A 19274-nucleotide genomic window follows, 5' to 3' on the forward strand; every position below is an offset into this window, starting at 1 on the left:
TTACCCTGATAGATCAGTGAGCTTCTACTTCCCAAGTCAGCCTCCAACTTCTTTCTGCATGAGGTGTGACCAAATCTTACCCCTTTCCCCTCGATAACCAAAACCCTGCTCTCCTTTACCTATGTACTTTATCAGCGAAAATCGCCTCCCTGCCATTTTCCATCATGATATTTCTCCCACCCATGATGCCAACTTAGTGGATGGTATATTTATTAGTAGAGTCCAAACTGAGCCCCGTGCCAGCCTACCCTAGAGCTCTGCCATGGCCAGACATCAGTTCCCATACTCTGAGTTCCCAAATCTTCTTTTTTTCTAAGTAGCCCTTCACGTGGCTACTTGCTACTGATGTGTTAGCAAGCCCTCCCAGCAGGGAACCTTTGGTTCCGGCACCTCTTCAAGGTCCTGGGAACGCAGGAGACGGGACAGAGCGCATGCCATGGGAGAAATCAGCAGACATGTAGTTCAATGTCAGGGGAAGTAAGTGTGAGGAGAGAGATGGACTGCAGAGTAAGAAAGGGGAGCTCCCTGAGGTCAAAGATGGTCTTCCAAGAGAAGACACTGAGAAAAAGAACTGGCGGGCCTGAGGGAAGCAGCCAGGCGCATTACCCAGAGGGAGAGCATCCCAGGTGAGGATACAGCAAGTGCAAAGGTCCTGGGATGAGCGCCCACCAGGGATCTGCCTGCCACCTCTGGTCCCCAGTCTGATCCCAATCTACCCCCACAATTCATTCCCCACTTGCAGGCAAAGGGAATCATTGCCCGACCATTGCTCCTTCATCCCAGATCCTCACCTTTGTCTTTGAATCAGAAGTTAGAATAAAATGCTCTCCAGAGTGTTAGCTAGATGGCTGAAATCTCTTCTGGAAGCTTCAGGAGTCCAGAGCTTTGCTTGTTCTCTTCCTACATGCTGACCATCTTCACTTGTTAAGTCACCTGGTCATGGACAGGGTGTCAACTGACCTTTGGGGTATTTTCTCCTGAAGTAGTGAGAGAGAATTGAATACTCATTAAGGATTTTTTTTTTAAAGATTTATTTATTTATTATGTATACAGCATATCTGACTACAGGCCAGAAGAGGGCGCCAGATCTCATTACAGATGGTTGTGAGCCACCTTGTGGGTGCTGGGAATTGAACTCAGGACCTCTGGAAGAGCAGTCAGTGCTCTTAACCTCTGAGCCATCTCTCCAGCCCCTCGTTGAGGATTTTTAATAAGTTCCTTTCTGCTAATTCTTCTTGACTTGTCTTCCTTCCTGCCCCCTTTCTCCTCCTACTCTCCCTCAGTCCTATTCTCTCCTGCACACCCCCCTTTATCCCTATCCCCTCCCCACATCCTTCCTGGGACCCCAAGGGCGCAGCTTTGGATGAACAGGTCCTTTCATCACGCCTTGCTGGAGGTGGTCCCTTCTCCCCAGAACCAATGCTACTTATCACATGCATAGCCATAGAGTTCACCACCTGCCTGGGAGGAGTCCAGCAGGTCTCACCTTTGGGGGTTTCTTACCCTCTGCCTAGCCCCTCCTCCTTTTCTCCTTGCTCTTTCCATAACTGAAGACAGATCTCAGGTTAGCTCTGACACTCACTGCCGGCACAGTCCGCACACCCAGGCTCCACGCTGACTTGGCTTCTTTACAGTGATGTGTGTTTTGTTTCCATGTTACTGGATCCATCCAGAATCATGTTCAGATGTCCTGGCAACACTATTGCATGGTATATAGAACATTTGGGTGTGTTTTAGTGGGCTGGGGGGAGTGGTCATAGGGATGGATTATAACATCAAATATTTTTCTTCAGCTCTCAAAATAAATTATACCCAAGTCTCTAAATTCTGAATTCTTATGCTTTTGCCATGACTGAAAGGTCTCATCTTTCGTTTTGGGTCTCTGAGGCACACTGCAGTGACCCCCTCTTCCTAAACTTTCCAATACATGAAGAATTTTAATTGAACTCACATTTCCTTTTTTTTTTTTTTTAAAGTCAAAGTAGACTAGTCCCAAAGTTAAAAAAAAAAAAAAATCTAAAGTGATGACCAAGCTAATTTTGTTTAAATCACATTCCCGATGCTTTGGACACAAGAACTGGTCACTTACCATCCTGGCATAATAACCTTCAACCTGTAACCATTAAGGGCACCTAAGAAGGGTCAAGAGAATGGAGGATCTTCTTGGGAGGTGCCAGGGTAAGGCCTGAGCACGCACACAGAGTATCTAGTCATGTGCCTTTGACCAGCACTCTGGCACCCTCCTGCTTATCCCACCTATGCTAAGAAGCAGGAACAGTGAGGAGAAGAAGTCACCGCAGAGTCCAGCTCCAGGGCTGACAATTCTACACAGATACTTGGTTTGTTCTGTGATAAGATCCCACTAAGTGGTCCAGGATAGCCTCAAATGTACCAAGTAAACTTAGTTCGCTCCCAACTGCTCCCTTTTCTAGGCTAAACTAACCCCTATTTTGTTCCTTCTCTGCCTCTGAATTTTTGTATTCTAGATATTGCAAGTAAGGGGAACCACACAGTAGTTATGTTTTTGTGAGTGGCTTATTCTACTTAGCAGGATGTCTCTAAGATCAACCACATTGCATCAGTGGGGTGTGAAATTGCATCATGGGTGTCACCCATGAGGAGCATAGTGGCCACCCTGGGTAACATGTCTGTGAGTCTCCTCATCTGCTAGAAGGGAAGGAACCTTGCTGGGCACATGCATAACACCTCTGCTATGCTGTTGACCTTTCTCTTGGCGTACATTTTGCCCGATGGTTTTTAGGGATGTGGAAAAGTGTTTAGAGATGCCTGCAGTTTATTTTAAGCATTCCATCTTTCAAATGGGGGCCACAGGAGCACAGGAATTTGGCCCACACAAAATTAAACTTGAACTTTGATCTTCAGATTCCTGCCCTAGGGCTTACAATCCCATCTAAGCATTTTTTTTTTTTTTTTAAATTTTGTTTCCTTCTCAGATAGGGTCTCATTAAATTGCCCAGGCTGGCCTTGAATTTGTAGTCAGCCTCCTGGGCTGGGGCTGCAGGCGGGTATGATCATTCACAGCTCTACCTAGACATTTTGGACTGTTTTTACCTGATTAAGAAACTACATGGTGCTGTGAGAGGAGGGAGGGGGGAACTGTGGTTAGGATGTAAAAACAGAAAATGAAAAACCAACAAACAAAACCACATGGTGCCTTGAGACGGCTAGAGAATAAGGGCTCTTGCCACCAAGGCTGACAACCTGAGTTTGATTCCTGGAGCTCACATGGAAGCTGGAGAGAGAATCAACTCTTTCAAGCTGTCCATGAACCTCCACATGTGTGCCACACATACACAGAGACCTGGACACACATACACACACACACCAAACAAATAACTAAATGCGAAGAAGAGGAAGAAGAAGGAGAATATTACTCTTATTTTGTTGTTGTTGTTGTTAATCAGCAGTAGTGACAGCCTTATGCTCACTGAAAGCAGGGCCTTTCTAATCTCTGATCCTAGAACTGAACTGGCCAGGGAGCAAATCCTCACCACTGATCAGGGGTGACATTGCACGACACAACTTTTCCTTACCAAAATTGAAATTCTTACTAGAATGTTTGTACATGTAGAAAGAAGTTGAAGGAAGGTATGAGGCCGTGGTTCACAAATCTGGAACGCCATGTCCAGACAATATGATATTTTATAGACCACCAAAAAAGTAGCATGCTCTCAGTTAACTCTGGCAGAATGCCCTATCACTGGAGAGTCTTCTTCTAATGCTGTTAATAGAGCATGGGTTGGCTTACTAGATCTGGCTATTTCTACTGTGGTAAAGTACGCAGTGTAAACAACCACTTTTAAGTGTGCAGGTCAGTGGTGTTAAGGATATTAGCATCATGTAGTCATCACCACCATCCCTCTCCAGGATCTTCACTTCCTCCTGAATGGAAAACTCTGTGCCTATTATACTTAATTATTCTCCAACCTGCTCCCCTTTCCAGCTTCCACTAACCACTATTTTATTCTCTCCTCCTCTATGAATTCATATATTCTAGATTGTTTGAATTTATGACTGGCTTATTTCACTCAGCAGGATGTCTCTACAACCTAAGATCATCTATGTTGCATCAGTGGAATGCTACAGCTGTTGTCCTTGGAGAGCGTAGTAGCCACCCTTGGTAGCATGCCTCAGAATTTCCTTCCTTTATAAGGTTGAATCATATTCCATTACACGGCCATACCACACTCAGATGTGCTTCAGATGTGCATCTGATGAAAGACACACATTGTCTCCATCAATGTTGTTGTAAACATGAGCGTACTAATGTCTGTGGAGTTCTTGCTTTTAATTCTCTTGGGGTACACAATCGGGGAATGTCCACATGGGAAGACTGTGTGGAATACTGTGACAAACTGAACTCCTGCTTTCTGCAGTGGCTTTACTAATTTACATCCCCACCACCAATGGAGCCAATGGCTAAGCAGCCCAGGGTCTTCAGACCTTCATCAGTATCTGCTGTTGTGCGTTTACTGTTTGATTTTTAGGTAACCAACCTAATTTCTTATAGTTTTTCTACATATTACTTTTCCTATATTTTAGAAATGTAAATGTAAATAGAACTGACAGTTACTGGCTTTTCTTCACACTTGGCCTGACTTTGGGTGGGATTCACGTTTCCCACTCCATGTCCTGATCGCCACTGGAGACATATAAAACCCACCTGTAACTCAACACCCTTAAGGAAGCCCTCAAACACACAGTGCAGGTGCTGGAGAGATGGCTCAGTGGTTAGGAGGACATTCTCCTCTTCTAGAGGACCTGAGCTCAGATCCCAGCATTCATACTACAAGGCTCATAATTGCCTATAACTACAGCTCTAGGGGATACCATGTCCTCTTCTGGCCTCTGTGGGCACCTATACTTTTGTGCAATGCCTACACACAAACTAATAATAATGATGATGATGATGATGATGATGATGATGATAATAATAATAATAATAATAATAATAATAATTTTTAATTAAAAAAATGGCTCCTTGGCAAGTTTTTCTATAGAGCCAAACAAAGCGTGATTCCCATTAGGAAATACTGCTAAATATGCCTGGCCTCCCATATCCCCACCATGTCCTAGTGACTAGTTAGCTGGCAGATTAGCTGGCAGACATTAAAATAGGGCTTCACTGTGGTCTCTGGGATTTTCATCCAGGCAGCTGATGTCTATTCTGCAGAGTTTGATACTCAAATTTTCTATGTCAGTGTGTGCCCAGGCAGTAGCAATTAAACCAGGGCCATTGGCAAAGAACATAGGTGTCACTGAAAGGTATTTATTTATTCCAGCAAGGTTAAAGGAAGAAAAGAGCTTGCCTTAGAAATGATGACATGTATTGATAAACCACAGTGGTGATAGATCTATGCACAGATCAGTCAATAGGGAGCCTATGCTGCAGCCCAGCTCCTTGCTTTGCAATTGCAATTTAGTTATTTGGTTATGAGAGACAGGATCTTCATGGACAGTCATGGAGAAGAAGACACATCAGGTTCACAGGACAGTACCTTGAAGTGTGTTTGGGGTGTTACTCCAGCCCTCCTGTGAAAAAGAGGCTTACATGCAACACGTTCTGAGAATTACTTGTAGCTATGGAGAAGTCAAATGGATATTGCTTGTGTAATAAAGATGTTGGCCTGGGTGTTCCTAGAAGGTACACATCTCTTCTGTCAATGCTTTGGGGACAGGTTAACCTCTTAATTCTTCCTTGAGTTCTGTTCTGGGCTTATTTGGTATAAATTACCTTGTGAAGAAGCATGCTACTGTGACTTACATGTTTAAATTGCTCTTGGAGTGTTAGAAAGGAGTCAGTGAAATTATAGAAACACCTAGAACAATCATAGAAAAACAAAAGAAAGCAACAAATAAACAAAAATACTGGTCAAAAGAGAAGGGAATTTACAAAATTCATTTGACCCATACATTATGAGTTTATTTTAAGTCATTTGAATTTTTATTACAGGAAAATACAATGTAGGTAGAAATACAACACAGATAGAAATGTATAAAAACATAAATTATTACACATTGTATCCATAACCATGAAGCTACTCAGATAACTGGAATTCAGTTATTACCACTTCTGGGTGCCTTCCTCAGTACCTACCCTCCTCATATCCAGAACTTGATGGTAAAATCCTTTTGCTGAAGACACCACATAGAATACAGGGAAATCAATATGGTACTGATCCAGAAGCTTTCCCAGCGCTGGAACGTGCTAGGCACACTATAAAGGAGAAAAGGTATGAACTTACCCAGCTGTGACAGTTTAGAATGTAAAATTTGGAGCAGAGTCCCCACTGTGGGTCACATGGGAGATCTCAATGCCTGAGTGCATTTTACATGGGCCCAAACAAGATACTGTTGTGTACTTCATTACCTCCATAGTTAACATCTATGGGTCAGATACGGTGTAGGTCTCCAGCTAGAAATGGACTGGCAGACACACCCTGTAATCACATTAGAAGGCTCAGGGTGTGCAGCTGTGCTTAAAGTGCCCCAAATAATTTCTAAATGTCTGCAGTGGGGAGCATTTAATCAACACAGTATCGTGCAATTAGATACTTGCCAAGAGGTTACATCTTATGTTGTGCTCTTAACACAAACAATAAGACAAGGTGAGAAACAACAATGGACCTTGAAAGGAACAAATGTCCTTTGAAAAAGCTTTAGTGGGATCTTATACTTAAAAAGTGTTTGCAGGGCTGGAGAGTTGGCTTCATATCCCAGCATCCATACTGCCATTCAAATCTAGCTTTAGGGGAATCCACTGCCCTCTTCTGGCCTCTGCAGGTACCTGCATGTACACACACATACACACACACACATACATACACATAATAATAATAATAATAATATCTCTAAAATGTTTTTGACCTGGGTTTAACTTGACTGATTACCACTTCTCGACTGGTTTGTGTTAATGTATGGCAGCCTCATACATTCTCTGCATACTGCCATTTTAAGTACACAGAGGCTTAAAATGAGTAATTTATAACTATGTTGTATTAATTCCTAAAGGATATTACACTTAAAAACATGCCAGCAGGCTATCTGTGGTCCACTGGTTGGGGTGGAGCTGTGGTGAATCCTTCCCATGTGGAGTTGAGGGGCATATGGTCTAGACAGGCCTCTGATCTTGGCACAGTGGAGCCACTGTGGCTTAATTTCTCAATGGCTGACATAAGGTGAGCGTTCCCACTTCACTTGCTCGTGGAAAGTTAAGAGGACCTGGCAAGAACGTGCCTAGATCATTGTATCTGTCAGACTAGAATCCTATAGAAGAGACTGTGGGGATAGGGTAGAACTCATTGCCACAGGAAGGGCTTTCTGAACAGAACACTGAGAGCACAGGCACCAAGGACAACAGTCAACAAGTGGGATCTCACGTAGCTGCAAATCATCTGTGTGGCAAAGGATACCATCATTCAGGCAAAATGGCAGTCTACAGGATGGGAAAAGATCTTCAGTAATACATATCTGGCAGGGGTTCAGTGCCTTGCTCAGACCTCATACAGAGACCCACAAATGGACGAGAGAGAGAGAGAGAGAGAGAGAGAGAGAGAGAGAGAGAGAGAGAGAGAGAGAGAGAGAGAGAGCGAGCGCACTTAATCTTATTTGATTGAGAGCGCTCAGTTTGGAGCACTCAATCCTGTGTGTCTTTATCACAGCCCTCCTCGAGGCTTAGGGAGCTGTGCAGAAGAGGAGGGCTGTGCAGAAAGATTGTTAAGAGCCTAAAGTGATGGATGACTCCAAGGAAACTGTGTCTTCCAGATACACAGGAAGGAAATCCGGAAGAACTCACAGAGACTATGGCAGCATGCACAGGGCCTGCACAGGTCAAGCCAGACTGGTCCCAGCACTGGACACAGGCTTCCACTGTTAACCAAGAAGCTACCTGCAATTGATACCCACTTCAAAGGGAAAACCAGTTTTCTCCAACAGAATCTCAGTGAGTATATTAACCACACTTCGGAGTAGGTCCCAAGCCCAGCAGTAGACTGCCAACATGAAATGAACTAAATGGCATTTTTTGTAGACTTTTTTTTGTCTCATTTTTCTTTGTTTGGGGCATTTTTTCCCTTCTTATTGGTCTTTTTTTAATTTTGGTTTGTGTTTTTGCAGGTGTTTCTTGCTTTGTCTGGTTTTAAAAGTCAGAGAAAGAACATAAAATTGGGTAGGTAGCGAGGGGGGAGGGAAAAACATGATCAAAATGTATTGTATGAAAAAATACCTTGCAATTAAAAAATGTCCAGGTGCTTTAGAAACCACAGTGAGAACACATCCCCTCAGGCTGTTTGCTAGGCACATAGGGGTATAACCTAGTTTGGACTGAGGTGTCCAGGGAGTTAGAAAGGACAGATTGGGCTTTCGTTAGCAGCTCAGGGAGCAGCAGTCCTGTCTACCATGGTCAGTTCACATAGCATTAACAGGGACTATCAGCAGGTCCACTCCATAGCTAGCATAGGCAGCTCTTCCCAGATCCAAGGGGCTCTGAACTCTGCTCGTTCAGTAAAGATGAAATGAAAAGAGGAGAGCTCCAGACTAAAGCAACCTGAGCTGGGATGCTTATTTTTCATCTAAGTTAGTTGCCCTGGAGTAAGAGGGCATGAGAACGGGCTCTACAGCCTCAGCAGCCTTAAAGTGGGTTCCATTGGTCGCCAGGGCTTCCCTCTCCATCCCATGTTCCCTCAGCTCCTAGACACAATGTCCCTTCCGATAGCCAACAGTATCCTGAGGCTGGTCCTGTGTTGTTCCATGGAGCCCCTCCACCTCTGAGATCAAGAACATTATCCTTTTGGGTTTGCTCTTCCATCTTCCTGTGCTTCTGCCTCCTGCAAGGATGGGGATGGGATGTATAGCTTTGTGTAATTTTAGCTTTGCCCATGACCCTGATCTCCCTTGCTAAACTTGATCATTCTTTCATCTCTCTGCCAGTGTTGGGTCCTCCTCTCTAACTCTATGTAAGTCTAGCCATATGCATCGGTTTGGGCAAGGGCTCTCTTTCTGTGGTAAGGTTTTAGAAGGATTAAAGCCTCAAATGCTTTGAGCTTGACAATGACCTTAATCCTATAGAGAGTCCTGTTCTTCCTCTTTCATTTTAACACACACACACACACACACACACACACACACACACACACACACACACACACAGAGAGAGAGAGAGAGAGAGAGAGAGAGAGAGAGAGAGAGAGAGCGCTCAGTAACAGGCTTCACTTAAACCATGCCTTCCCATAGATTCCAAATAGATAAATGCAGTGGACTTTGTATCCCCTGGGGCCTGTTTCCAAGAGAACAGTCCTTTCCTTCCTATATGTGTACAGCCTGAGATCCCTAGTTCTGGGGTTGCTACAACACCCTGAATACATAGAATTAGATAAATACGCTGTTTGTTCAAATCCTCCTATGGTTAAAACACCAGACCACGACAAATATGGAGTTTGGAGCTCAAACCTATTAAAGGGGTTTATGTGTAGCTAAAAATAGAGGAACATTCATTCCATTCTTTTCTTATTAGAAGCTGGATGAGCTTTGCCAAATGTGTCTCCAAAAATACATCTCTCCACTCCCTGTCAATAACCGTATTTGCTGCCACCTCCAGCAGGGTAGATTCTGCATTCCCCAGTACAATAACTACAGGACAAGGGAATCCTCAATAAAACACCATCTTAGCTCAGGAGCACATAAGTACGTGCTTTCAAGAATGAAGATTTGCTAGCAGGGCGGAGTGGCACATGTCTTTAATCCCAGCACTTGGGAGGCAGAGGCAGGCAGATCTTTGTGAGTTCCAGGACAGCCAGGATTACATAGTGAGACCTTGTCTCAAAATAATAATAATAACGGAGATGTTTAAAATGACTTTTCAGCAAAGTAACTAAGAAATGCGAGAAATGTTCCAGAATGGAAATTTAAGAATGTGGGCTGGCTCCAGAGTACAAAGAAGGTGGCAGCAGACAGAAGTGGGCCCCAGTTATAAGAAACCTTCACTGTTGTCTTACAAAGACTGTCTTCAGCGGTAAATAGAATGCTACCAAATTCAGAAGCTAGACAGATAGTAATTGAATCTCTGGCTTTTGAAAATGCTAATGCACAATGTAGTGGCTCCAGGAAGCTGTAGACCTTGTCTGCTTCTGAGAGGCCAAAGCCAGCCAGGCTGGAGCTTGACTCTTCATCTGCTTCTGCCCTCTGGTGCTTTTCTGTTTCCTGAGTCTAAGAGAAACAGCAGAGCTGGGGAGATGCTTGGAGATGACCTCCCCAGCCAACAGCAAAGAGTCATTGCTTTGAGGATGCAATGCAGTTTCTGTGTGAAACACAGTGACCTCAGTAACACAAAATACAATGGGTACAGTTATGAGGAGGACATTTGCATGTGCCAGAAAATTCCTGTGCTGCATGAGAAGCTGCCTTTTAGAATCACAGATAGAAGTTGTCTTTTCTTAGGTGCACTTGGCTTTACTTGTCCCCCATTTCCTGCCAGGACAGTGGTTCCCAGAAGCCCAGGTTTTTTCTCTGTCTGATCCCACCCACTTTAAGTCCCTGTGGTCTTCACCCTGAGGTAGGGTCTGATGTGGACCTTCTCTAGGTTCATCATTGAAATCCATTTGTACAAGATCCACAGAAGCCACCATGATTAATTGCCTGGAATTAGTAGTGTCTGGTTTATGTTATAGACTTCATAGCTTCCACCTTCAAGACCTCCCTTCTCAGGGGTCCTCTTAGTGGCTACTATGTCCTAGATGTGGGTTGTCTCCCCAAATTCATACATCAGAAACTTGATCCCTGGTATAATCATATTGAATAGTAGCTGTTCTTTAAAAGGTAAGAACTAGTGAGAGAGGATTAGATCATAAGGGCACTGTCCTTTAGATTAATGCCTGTCTAGTGGGATGGATAGCTACTTAAGAGTAGGTTTTCATAAACCAGGTTTGTCATTCTCGGCTCTTGCTTGCTCACCTGTGATGTCTTTTATATGAATGCCTGCCTGCCCTGTGGTGGCATTTATGTTGGAGTCCTTACCAGAAGTTGGAATTGGTACCATGGCCTTAGACCTCCATAAATATGAACCAAATAAACCTATTTTCTTCATAAACTGCTCAGCCAAAACAGACTAGGACTGTGGTTGTGAAAACGTTTTGAAACGAGATGAGGAAGACAGTTGTTGATTTTGCATACATACAGCTGATCTTACACTATAAAACAGTTAATCTCCTGTAAATTTCACCTCAATTAAAACAGAAGCTGTGACAACTTTTCTCGTTGCTGTGACCAAAACACCTGTTAAGAAGCAGTTTAAGGACAGGCAGTGGTGGTGCACACTCGGGAGGCAGAAGCAGGTGGATCTCTGGGTTCGAGGCCAGCCTGGTCTACAGAGTGAGTTCCAGGACAGCCAGGGCTACACAGAGAAACCCTCAAAACCGAAAGGAAAAAAACATTAAGCTGCTTAAGGAGGAGAGTTTTATATTGGTCCATGGTTTAAGGAGATGCAGTCCACTGTGGAGGGAAAATAAGATGTGGGAGGCCCCATGACAGTAGAAGCATGTATCACCTGTGTCTTCACATGTCTATGGACCACAAAGCACAGACCACATGGGGACAGGCAATAAACCTCAAGGCCCACCCCAATAGCCCTCTACTCCACCTCCTCCTGAGACAGAACTACAAGCTGGGGACTATGCACCCAAACACATTAGCCTATTGGAAACACATCACACTCAAATTATAACATTCTGCTCCTAGTCTCCCTAGGATCCTGGGATAATGCAAATTGTTTTCAGTCCAACAGTGTTCAAAAGTCCAAAGTCTGCTCTAAAACTCAAGGCAAAATTTTAACTGTGAGCCCTTATAACAACAACAACAACAACAAAATCAAACTCTAAATTACATGCTTCCAACATTCAATGATACAGAATAAACATTCACATTCTAAAGGAAGAGGCATAACAAGGAAATGTAATATTAAATCCTGTAGCTCCGTGTCTAACATCTGGGACTTGGTAACATCATTTGGGCTCCAAAGGCTTGGAGTGGCCCTTCCCATCCAATTAATGTTACCTGTGACACACTCAATGCCTTCAGTTTTCTTTGGTAAATGTACTATATACCTGGCTTCTCTGATACTCTGGGGTCTCCACTCTATCTTATGCATTATCCATATAACCTTACACACAGTCCTTTCAGATGCTCCATGTAGGTTATATGATTGTGTTACTTGTCTCCAGCCTGAAAAGCTTTCCAAAATCCTAGTGCAAGCACAAACTACCTGTTTACTCTTGCATCCTGAATGCCTGCAAAACCATCACCACACCCAAGTTCTTCTGTCCATTCAAGATATACCTACCTTAGACCATGGGTACAGCAGCCTCTATGCATCTTCATGGTTGCACTCCTGGCCCCGGGGACTTGCTTTATGCAAATGCTCTCAATGGAAAATTTCAATTGAGTTTACAGTGTTACACCCTGGAGTTAGTGGTTGGGAGCTTGAAGGCACTTTACCTATTGTCCCTGTTCAAAAGCCAAGGTTTCTCCTTAATGGTGCTATCTTTTTAAACAATTATCACCACTTCGTTCATTCCTGCTCCATCTCCACCTTCCCACACCAAAGTGCATAATTTCCCCCTATCTTTCTACTCATTTTTTTTTGCTTTCTTTCATTGTAAATTTGGGTAAATGCAGTAAGCAATAACCATATCATGTTATAAATATTACTCATGCTTAAAATTTCCTTTGTCAAATAATTTGTTCCATTACTTTTTTTTTGTCTGCACATATTCCTGCAGGCCAGAAGAGGGCGCCAGATCTCATTACAAATGGTTGTGAGCCACCATGTGGTTGCTGGGAATTGAACTCAAGACCTTTGGAAGAGTAAGCAGTGCTCTTAACCTCTGAGCCATCTCTCCAGCCCCTGGTCCATTACTTTTTAATTCAACCTCACTCAAGGTTTCTGGACAGAGGATGAATGTAACCAGGTTCTTTGGGGTTATAATTGCCCTCGAGCCCAATGCCCAGTTGAGTTCTTACTCTCTTCTGAAACTTCTTGAGAATAATATTTCCCATACTCCTTTCTACTGGCACTTTGATCCTCTGAACTCCTACCAGAACCACTTGTGAAGCTCTGTTGAGAATACTCTAAGGCTTCTCCAGCCCACAGCTCCGGACTCTTCCGTATTCTTCCCACAAACTAATCCTAAAGGCCTAAAAACCATCCATGTTATAAACAATCTGACTTCTCTGTATTTTCTGTATTACTTACTCTGCAAATTACTCTGACCAGAACTTGAAAGTAAACAACTTAATAGAGGAGAGGCTTGTTTTGGTTGATGGCTGGAGAGATACCATCTATCATGGTAAAGAAGGCATGGTGGCCAGCATTTTTGGGACAGTGGGAGCTTGCTGCTTCTGCTAACTCACATCTCTGAAGATCAGGAAGCAAAGAGTTGAAAAGGAAGTGAGGCCAGGCTAGAAAGCCTCAAATGCCTGACCTTCACAGCCTTCCAGAATCAGCCTCCAGCTACGAACCAACTAATAAAACATGTGAGCCTATGGGAGCATTTCACATTCAAACCATAATACCCTTTGTCAAGTCCTTCTTTTAGGCTGATCCAGCTTCCTGCTTCAGTTCTCCCTTTCTTGGACCCAGCCAGGCTTCTCTTTGGGGTGTCAACATTTTCTCTTATGAATATCAGCATTGTAGGCCTGGCTATGAATAGCATTCAATCTTAAGGACTTACAAAGCGTGGTGAAGAGGATCTTGAGTGCAAAGAAATGTTTGTTTTTTTCATGCACCACCAGTGTCTATGGAATTCTATCCCCAACAGGTCTGGAGTCCCTGGGACAAAGAATACCTGAGATTAGGCAGCTAGAAGTTTCTGGATCTGGGCATTAAGTGTGTTAAAATTCAAATGAAAATTTTCTTAATCGCTAGCATTTGTATTGATAGCAGTTTACAAAACACTTTTCACCACAATTCCTTACTTGCTTTCACAACCACTCCAGGAAGCAGATTTCATCCTCATCTTAACAGATGAGGAAGTTGACACTCAAGGAGGTTAAGTGACTTCGCTCTCTAACAAGCAAAGAACAAGCCTTCCACTTCCCTGTGGGAACTCCCAGGTGGGAATCTATGCATTATGTCCAAGTTTTCCTCGGCTGAGCACTGCTGTCAGGGTGGGGGGACTTCCTCACTATACTAGTAGTCTGTTTGTATTGCTATAAATGGGAGGTAGGGGTAGTATAGTTCATACATATCCTGCTCCAAGAGAGCCCGTGGTCTCCATGATGATGGTCAAAGCTTTGAGTTCCTGCAACTGTGTGTTCCTGGAACTCAGTGGCACCCACTGGAGAGCAGCTGGGTCATAGGCAGAGTCAGCAAGATGTCCAGGTTCACCAAGCCTCAGCTCTTGGCTGTTCTTGTTTGTCTAATGGAGGCCGTGAGAGGACTAAGTGAGAAAAGGTCCACAGTTGTTCTTAGCATCTACACAAGCGAGCTCTAGTTGACAGTGACCATTCCCAGTAACAAGTGAGTTTGGCATTAGCTGATCCTATTTTGTGCTTCCTGTGGAACCAACTTAGTCTAAGTTGGATGCCCTTAATCTTACATATCAGAATCTACAGAGTGCTTAAAACACCATCATGTTGAATGATAGATGTCATTCAATTTGAGTTTTTCAACACTTAGGCACAAAAGACATTTACAGAAAGAAGTTTAGTCCTAAAATATTTTCCTATTTTTTATCTATTTCTTTCTTTGTGTGGTTTATCAAGACAAGGTTTCTCTGTGTAGTTTTGGTGCCTGTCCTGGAACTCAGTCTGCAGACCAGGCTGGCCTCAAACTCACAGACATCTGCCTGCCTCTGCCTCCCAAGTGCTGGGATTAAAGGCGTGCGCTACCAAGTCCAGCTCATCTATTTCATTTTTATATCAGATATATGCATATCTATCTATCTATCTATCTATCTATCTATCTATCTATCCATCTATATAAAATGTAAGATATATGTCTATATCTGTATATGTATATATTGCATGTTTAGATATATGTATGTGTCTACATGTATGTATCCATAGACATACATGTCTATGCTGATATTTGTATACATGAATCGAACATATAATATATATAACATTTCAGTAAAACTATTATTATGACTTTAAAATGATATGTGTATATATGTGCTAATGTTTTTTTGTTTTGTTTTGTTTTGTCTTTTGTTTTTGTTTTTTAGGGACAGGGTTTCTCTGTAGCTTTGGAGGCTGTCCTGGAACTTGCTTTGTAGACCAGGCTGGCCGTGAACTCACAGAGATCCACCTGCCTCTGACTCCTGAGTGCTGGGATTACAGGCATGTGCCTCCACCGCCTGGCTGTGCTAATGTTTTAATCTTTAAAAATCTGCTAAAATGCAATAACTAATAGATTGAAAACACTAAATAAGATTTTTCTCTGTTAAAGATATTTAAGAATATAGAAGAAATGACAATGTTTCTACTTTTGTCTTTCCGTTTGCTTTCTGAGGGAAAACAGAGGTGAGCTAGTTTTCTAGAATACTCCTCAAAAGAATTCTGAAAGCAAACCACATTTGTCTGTAATGACACGTTGAAGAAGCCACCATTTTTAATAAACCTGACTAATGACTAAGTGTGAATAAAACAGAGATGTGAGTAACCAGGCAGAATTTATGTTATCCTAAAACTGGAATAAAAATCTATGATATGGAAAACTGCCTTTAGGGGTTTGGCCAAGTTCTTAAATCAGGAGCTGGGCATAATGGCTATGCTCAGGATACAGCATCCAGTCACACAGAAAAAGCCTATTAAAAATTAACAAAATAGTTTTTGAGATGATTTTAAGCATTATGAATTGGCAAATGGCAGTGACCAGCTGATCAGGTGACTGGTTTGATTTTTAATAGCCAATTGTAAAGGAAATGGACCACAGCAGCTTTCAGGCACTGGCGCCCACCAGCGCAGAGATGGAGGTATGGGGTACATTCCAATGTAAGGATCTGCAGCTTTCCAGGGAGCAAACACGAAAGTCTGTTTAATTTCTCATCAGTATTGAGTGTTGCTCAGCATATCAAGATTAAGTCTGGCTCTGGGAGGAGGGGTTTATATTAGAGTGGGTCTTAGAGGTGGAAACAGTAGGGTTTAATCGCTGTTTAATAATTTTGTTTTCTTATACCATTGCATTAATCATTGTTCTCCCTAGTCCCCGTTAGTTCCTGGTGTTTTTACTTGTTGGAGCCTGGCCCAGCTTATAGGGACAGGCATATCCCCAACTGCTTCCTTGGTCAAGTTCTTATATTCTACACTGTGGCCCCTTCATCCCAGAGCCACGAGTCAGGCAGCTAGCAAGAAGGTCTATTTTCTGAAATTGCTCAAACTGGTCAAACCTAAACCTATTTATCTTGCCTCACCCATTCCACCATAATAAACCCCTGGTTCCAGAGCCACAGCTGCAATCCCCCCCCCCATACCCTCCAGCATCTTCTTGGCACCAGGAAGCCCCACCCACTTAAAACCAAGATGTCCAGCAAGCCAACTAAGGCCAAGGCCACCAAAAAAGTGACCTCAGTGGGCTATGTCCAATGTCTTCACAATGATTTACCAGTCCAAGATCCAGGAGTTTAAGGAGGCCTTCAACATGATTGACCAGAATTGTGGCCACTTCATTGGCAAGGAGGACCTGAATGACATGCTGACTTCTCTGGGGAAGAACCATGGATGACTACCTGGAGGGAATGGTTAGTGAGGCACCAAGGCCTATTAACTTCACCCTGTTCCTCACTCTGTTTATGGAAAAGCTGAACAGCACGGATACCCGAAACACCTTCACCTGTTCTGGTGAGAAAACCTCAGGTTTCATCTATAAGGACCATCCTGAAAGAGCCACTCGACACCGTGGGCAACAGTTTCCCAGATGAGAAACTGGACAAGATGTACTCTGAGGCACCTTTTGATAAGAAAGGCAAGTTCAACTACACAGGGTTCACCCACATCCTCAAAAGTGGCACCAAGGACAAAGAAGACAGCTAGGCAATCCTTAGCCTTCCCAGTGCTCAAGGCCCATCCCAGTTACCTCCTCAACACTCACATACTCATTGGTACCAGCTCTGTGTCATGGCCACCACTCTCCTCATTAGGGGTGAGGGTTCCAGCTCCCAGGGAAGGAAATGAGTCTCACAACTCACAGGGTATATGCAGCAGCCTGGAGAAGGAATTCCTACCCCTAGGAAGGGTCTCTGAAGCCCATAAGGAAGGACTGTAGTCTGGGGAGGGGATCCAAAGGATCCAAACATGCACCCCGGGGAAGACCCTGAAGATATGGGGCCCTGGTTATGTCTTCACTTTCCTGGGCTACATCCAGGAAGAATGCACCCATGTCTTGGTGCTAGACCCTCATTCCCAGCATCCCTACAAAGACATACACATTCACCATGTCCCTTTAAAGGATGACAATTCTCACTTATGCCTGTCTGGTCACCAGATCACACTCACCTCACCAGGGAGTGCTCAGAATGTATACATAAAAGGTGATTGTCTGAGGGGATTCAGTCTTAAGAAAAGGCTGAGCATAGCAAAACAACAAAAACAAAGTCCTCTGGCTCAGTAGGGTGGTGGTGGTGGTGGTGGTGGTGGTGGTGGCAGTACATATCTTTGATCCCAGTGCTTAGGAGGCAGAGATGAAGGGATCTCTGTGAGTTTGAGGCCAGCCTGCTCTACAGAACGAGTTCCAGGACAGCAAAGGAAAGCTAATGCTACACAGAGAAACCCTGTCTCAAAAACAAAAGAAAGAAAACAAAACAAAAAAGGAAGCTGGAGAGATGGCTCAGTGGTTAAGAGCCTTGACTGTTTGTTCTTCCAGAGGACCCCAGTTCAACTCCCAGCACCCACATGGTAGCTCACACTGTCTGCAATTCCACTTCCAGAGGACCCAACATCCATGGCAAGACACCAATGCATGTAAAATAAAAATAAATAAATTAAAAACAAAACAAACAAACAAATCCTCTGGCTCATGTTTTCCTTCTCTCTACTTTCTAACATTCCTGGTGTATCACATTTGGCTCTGGGTGGCATATCCCTCCTTAGGATCTTTTTCGATGGCTGTCAGTTTCTGATTTTGCCTTCTCCAAAACTGAATGAGAATAAAACCTATATGTAAAAAAAATATATATACATCAAAATGCCCCGAGTCTCCAACTGCATGTATGAAAACGCCAAGCGTTCAGAGGAGGCAAAGCTGAGTTGACTTTGAACTGTTCAGTACAAAGTGTCTGGTGGCCGCTGAGACACTTCTTCCACCAGTCCGGGAACACTGACAAGTACCCGAGCAGAGACCCAGTGGTTGTACATCTACTTGTGGAATCTTGACCCCACATTGCACCGTTAGTTGCCCTGTGGTGGTGGAAACCCAGTGGGTGAGGCTGCTGGTAGGCAAGATGGCCAAGGCTAGGTAGGAGAGGCTGGAAAGGACACTGTAATCGGAAAGGACAAAACCTGCTTACTCATAAACTGGGGGAGCAGCAGAGGAGAATCAAAATGAGCCAGATTTTCAAACTTCGGACTCAGGAAAGACAGAGGGACTTGGGTAGAAGGACACTGGAAATATGGAAAGTGCTAGAAGCAAAGAATCATGGGCTTCCTCGAGGCATCTCTGCAAACCCTGGTGAGAGAAGCCAGCAGGTGTACCCTCAACAAGCATTTGTTACACTCTTTCCAGGCTCTGTCCCAAGAAGATAAAGCGATAAATGAGCAAAGGGACCACCACCTACTGCAAGCTAAGAGTCTGGGAAGAAACGTGATACCATGACCCAGGCCAAGGGCTCACCGGCACCTCTACCTCCAGCAGTGCATTTTACCCTTGAGAGCACATTCACATCTGCCTTGTCAACCTCACTGCCACTGGAACCAAGATGTCATCGGAGGTTTCAGCAGACAAGCTAGAGGGTTAGTTCTAACCTACCTAGGAATCCATATGCATACACTCTCCCTTAAGTTTATAGATGTGTGTTGTTAAAGAACCACATACATGTACAGGACCAGTGTTTGTGAGTTTCCAGCATGTACAACACACACACACACACACACACACACACACACACACACCAAAAAAAAAGCAACGAACAAACAAACAAACAAACAAACAAAAACCCTCCAGCTGTTACTTGTTCCTGGTACCCTTTCACCCGGCTCCAAGGACCCTCCTCAGTTACCTGACGCACTAGGTTTTACTTCCTTTCTGCCTGCCAGGTAATTGCATTTCT

The 19274-nt window shown here is 43.7% G+C and overlaps 1 pseudogene; it reads left to right on the forward strand.

Annotated features, from left to right (window-relative positions):
- Positions 1 to 16533: 16533 nt before the first annotated feature.
- LOC118569386 lies at positions 16534 to 17043 on the forward strand (annotated as a pseudogene).
- The last annotated feature ends 2231 nt before the right edge of the window (positions 17044 to 19274 follow it).

The sequence above is a fragment of the Onychomys torridus genome, chromosome 18 (assembly GCF_903995425.1).
Source record: "Onychomys torridus chromosome 18, mOncTor1.1, whole genome shotgun sequence".
Classification (NCBI taxonomy): Eukaryota; Metazoa; Chordata; class Mammalia; order Rodentia; family Cricetidae; genus Onychomys; species Onychomys torridus.